The sequence below is a fragment of the Leptonotus elevatus genome, unplaced genomic scaffold (assembly GCF_054856555.1).
Source record: "Leptonotus elevatus isolate MCC_2025b unplaced genomic scaffold, RoL_Lele_1.0 HiC_scaffold_76, whole genome shotgun sequence".
Taxonomy (NCBI): Eukaryota; Metazoa; Chordata; class Actinopteri; order Syngnathiformes; family Syngnathidae; genus Leptonotus; species Leptonotus elevatus.
In genome coordinates this window covers 62,501-67,500 of record NW_028233743.1, presented here as the reverse complement: position 1 = coordinate 67,500, position 5,000 = coordinate 62,501, and positions in this window count along the sequence as shown.

The window sequence follows — 5,000 nt, the reverse complement described above, 5'->3', positions numbered from 1 at the left end:
GGAGCGCGCCCGTCTTCGGGGCTTGTTGCTGGCCGTTGGAGGAGCTCCAGCGGACCGCGGGGAGCGCGCCCGTCTTCGGGGCTTGTTGCTGGCCGTTGGAGGAGCTCCAGCGGACCGCGGGGAGCGCGCCCGTCTTCGGGGCTTGTTGCTGGCCGTTGGCGGACCGGGGGGAGCGCGCCCGTCTTCGGGGCTTGTTGCTGGCCGTTGGCGGAGCTCCAGCGGACCGGGGGGAGCGCGCCCGTCTTCGGGGCTTGTTGCTGGCCGTTGGAGGAGCTCCAGCGGACCGGGGGGAGCGCGCCCGTCTTCGGGGCTTGTTGCTGGCCGTTGGAGGAGCTCCAGCGGACCGCGGGGAGCGCGCCCGTCTTCGGGGCTTGTTGCTGGCCGTTGGAGGAGCTCCAGCGGACCGCGGGGAGCGCGCCCGTCTTCGGGGCTTGTTGCTGGCCGTTGGCGGAGCTCCAGCGGACCGGGGGGAGCGCGCCCGTCTTCGGGGCTTGTTGCTGGCCGTTGGAGGAGCTCCAGCGGACCGGGGGGAGCGCGCCCGTCTTCGGGGCTTGTTGCTGGCCGTTGGAGGAGCTCCAGCGGACCGCGGGGAGCGCGCCCGTCTTCGGGGCTTGTTGCTGGCCATTGGAGGAGCTCCAGCGGACCGGGGGGAGCGCGCCCGTCTTCGGGGCTTGTTGCTGGCCGTTGGAGGAGCTCCAGCGGACCGGGGGGAGCGCGCCCGTCTTCGGGGCTTGTTGCTGGCCGTTGGAGGAGCTCCAGCGGACCGCGGGGAGCGCGCCCGTCTTCGGGGCTTGTTGCTGGCCGTTGGCGGACCGGGGGGAGCGCGCCCGTCTTCGGGGCTTGTTGCTGGCCGTTGGCGGAGCTCCAGCGGACCGGGGGGAGCGCGCCCGTCTTCGGGGCTTGTTGCTGGCCGTTGGAGGAGCTCCAGCGGACCGGGGGGAGCGCGCCCGTCTTCGGGGCTTGTTGCTGGCCGTTGGAGGAGCTCCAGCGGACCGCGGGGAGCGCGCCCGTCTTCGGGGCTTGTTGCTGGCCGTTGGAGGAGCTCCAGCGGACCGCGGGGAGCGCGCCCGTCTTCGGGGCTTGTTGCTGGCCGTTGGCGGAGCTCCAGCGGACCGGGGGGAGCGCGCCCGTCTTCGGGGCTTGTTGCTGGCCGTTGGAGGAGCTCCAGCGGACCGGGGGGAGCGCGCCCGTCTTCGGGGCTTGTTGCTGGCCGTTGGAGGAGCTCCAGCGGACCGCGGGGAGCGCGCCCGTCTTCGGGGCTTGTTGCTGGCCGTTGGAGGAGCTCCAGCTGACCGGGGGGAGCGCGCCCGTCTTCGGGGCTTGTTGCTGGCCGTTGGAGGAGCTCCAGCGGACCGGGGGGAGCGCGCCCGTCTTCGGGGCTTGTTGCTGGCCGTTGGAGGAGCTCCAGCGGACCGGGGGGAGCGCGCCCGTCTTCGGGGCTTGTTGCTGGCCGTTGGAGGAGCTCCAGCGGACCGCGGGGAGCGCGCCCGTCTTCGGGGCTTGTTGCTGGCCGTTGGCGGAGCTCCAGCGGACCGGGGGGAGCGCGCCCGTCTTCGGGGCTTGTTGCTGGCCGTTGGCGGAGCTCCAGCGGACCGGGGGGAGCGCGCCCGTCTTCGGGGCTTGTTGCTGGCCGTTGGAGGAGCTCCAGCGGACCGGGGGGGAGCCGGGCGTTCGAGTTGCCCAGGCAGGGGGTTATCCTCCACTAGCAAACCTCCATGAGCAGCGGAGCCCGTCAGCTGCGCCAAAAAGAACCACACGAGGGCGACCTGGGGTTGAAATCCCCCGCCCCATAGGAATGAATGCCGGGCGTTCGAGTTGCCCAGGCAGGGGGTTATCCTCCACTAGCAAACCTCCATGAGCAGCGGAGCCCGTCAGCTGCGCCAAAAAGAACCACACGAGGGCGACCTGGGGTTGAAATCCCCCGCCCCATAGGAATGAATGCCGGGCGTTCGAGTTGCCCAGGCAGGGGGTTATCCTCCACTAGCAAACCTCCATGAGCAGCGGAGCCCGTCAGCTGCGCCAAAAAGAACCACACGAGGGCGACCTGGGGTTGAAATCCCCCGCCCCATAGGAATGAATGCCGGGCGTTCGAGTTGCCCAGGCAGGGGGTTATCCTCCACTAGCAAACCTCCATGAGCAGCGGAGCCCGTCAGCTGCGCCAAAAAGAACCACACGAGGGCGACCTGGGGTTGAAATCCCCCGCCCCATAGGAATGAATGCCGGGCGTTCGAGTTGCCCAGGCAGGGGGTTATCCTCCACTAGCAAACCTCCATGAGCAGCGGAGCCCGTCAGCTGCGCCAAAAAGAACCACACGAGGGCGACCTGGGGTTGAAATCCCCCGCCCCATAGGAATGAATGCCGGGCGTTCGAGTTGCCCAGGCAGGGGGTTATCCTCCACTAGCAAACCTCCATGAGCAGCGGAGCCCGTCAGCTGCGCCAAAAAGAACCACACGAGGGCGACCTGGGGTTGAAATCCCCCGCCACATAGGAACGAATGCCGGGCAACCAGGGGTCGAAATCCCCCATTGAAATGAATGGCGGGCGACCAGGGGTCGAAATCCCCCATTGAAATGAATGGCGGGCGACCAGGGGTCGAAGTCCCCCATTGAAATGAATGGCGGGCAACCAGGGGTCGAAGTCCCCCATTGAAATGAATGGCGGGCTACCAGGGGTCGAAATCCCCCATTGAAATGAATGGCGGGCGACCAGGGGTCGAAATCCCCCATTGAAATGAATGGCGGGCAACCAGGGGTCGAAGTCCCCCATTGAAATGAATGGCGGGCAACCAGGGGTCGAAGTCCCCCATTGAAATGAATGGCGGGCTACCAGGGGTCGAAATCCCCCATTGAAATGAATGGCGGGCGACCAGGGGTCGAAATCCCCCATTGAAATGAATGGCGGGCAACCAGGGGTCGAAGTCCCCCATTGAAATGAATGGCGGGCTACCAGGGGTCGAAATCCCCCATTGAAATGAATGGCGGGCGACCAGGGGTCGAAATCCCCCATTGAAATGAATGGCGGGCAACCAGGGGTCGAAGTCCCCCATTGAAATGAATGGCGGGCTACCAGGGGTCGAAATCCCCCATTGAAATGAATGGCGGGCGACCAGGGGTCGAAATCCCCCATTGAAATGAATGGCGGGCAACCAGGGGTCGAAAGTCCCCATTGAAATGAATGGCGGGCGACCAGGGGTCGAAATTCCCCATTGAAATGAATGGCGGGCAACCAGGGGTCGAAATTCCCCATTGAAATGAATGGGCCCATTCATTTTCAATGGCCGGGCTACCAGGGGCGCAGTACCACCTGTCGTCATTAGGGGCGCTGTAGATAGGGGACCGAGTCCCCCCATTCGAGAGGTTTGCACCCAAACCTCAAAATGGTTGGTGTACAATTATAGGAGAGACCTTTTTAAGACGTGGGAGCTCCAGGGCAAATCAAGGGAGGCTCGACCAACCCATATCCGCTTTAGATGCACTTCAGGTCGGACTCCCTTGCCAGATGGTCCCCTCCTCAGCCTGGTTCTCGAATTTTTTCTAAGTCAGCCCAACTTGGAAATATTTTCAGAGTGCCACTTTCAAGGGAGTTTCGCCCAACCCCTATCCGCCTAAGAGGCACTTCAGGTCGGCCTGACTGGCCACATTTTCCCCCTCCTCATCCTGGTTCTCGAATTTTTTCTAAGTCAGCCAAACTTGGAAATTTTTTCAGAGTGCCACTTTCAAGGGAGTTTCGCCCAACCCCTATCCGCCTAAGAGGCACTTCGGGTCGGCCTGACTGGCCACATTTTCCCCCTCCTCATCCTGGTTCTCGAATTTTTTCTAAGTCAGCCAAACTTGGAAATTTTTTCAGAGTGCCACTTTCAAGGGAGTTTCGCCCAACCCTTATCCGCCTAAGAGGCACTTCAGGTCGGCCTGACTGGCCACATTTTCCCCCTCCTCATCCTGGTTCTCGAATTTTTTCTAAGTCAGCCAAACTTGGAAATTTTTTCAGAGTGCCACTTTCAAGGGAGTTTCGCCCAACCCTTATCCGCCTAAGAGGCACTTCAGGTCGGCCTGACTGGCCACATTTTCCCCCTCCTCATCCTGGTTCTCGAATTTTTTCTAAGTCAGCCAAACTTGGAAATTTTTTCAGAGTGCCACTTTCAAGGGAGTTTCGCCCAACCCCTATCCGCCTAAGAGGCACTTCAGGTCGGCCTGACTGGCCACATTTTCCCCCTCCTCATCCTGGTTCTCGAATTTTTTCTAAGTCAGCCAAACTTGGAAATTTTTTCAGAGTGCCACTTCCAAGGGAGTTTCGCCCAATCCCTATCCGACTTAGAGGCACTTCGGGTCGGCCTCCCTGGCCAGATTTTCCCCCTCCTCAGCCCCGGTTCTCAAATTTTTTTCCAAGTCGGCCGATCTTCCGCATATTTTCAGAGCGCCGCCCCCGGAGCCTCCGGAGCCTCGGCAGCAGGCCGTCGCCCGCGACACGCCGCACCTTCTCCCACGTACGAACGGCATCCAAGACCCGCCTTCGGAGGGCCCCCGCCGGCCGGCCTCGCGCCGGTGTTCGGGCGGGCGGCTCCTCCGGCTCGCGGGTCGCCTTACAGCGCCCCGGCCACCGCGAACGCCGGCCTTTGACGGCCCGGCGCTCGCACAGCCCCGGCGCGCCCGATTGGAAGCGAGGCCGAGACGCCCCCCGAACCGGCGACGTACGCCCCCCCTCCCTTTAACCGGGGCGGGGGGGTTACGAAGCCATCACCCGGCCGTCCTACGACGGAGCCCGGCGCCCCGCCGGCCCTCCCTCCCCCGCCCGACAGGCGCGAGCCCAGTCTGGGGGAGGTTGGCGCCCGGAGGCGGCGGCGGTGCCTCCGGAAGCACTATGTTTCTCATTCCCTTCAAACAAATGGCGAGGCCGAAGCACCTGGCGCGCCGCGCGGAGGTTCGAGAGGGAGGCCAGTAGGCGTGCGTGCGTGCGTGCCCCAATGCCACCGCGGCGTGGGCCTCTACCGCGATCTCGATCTG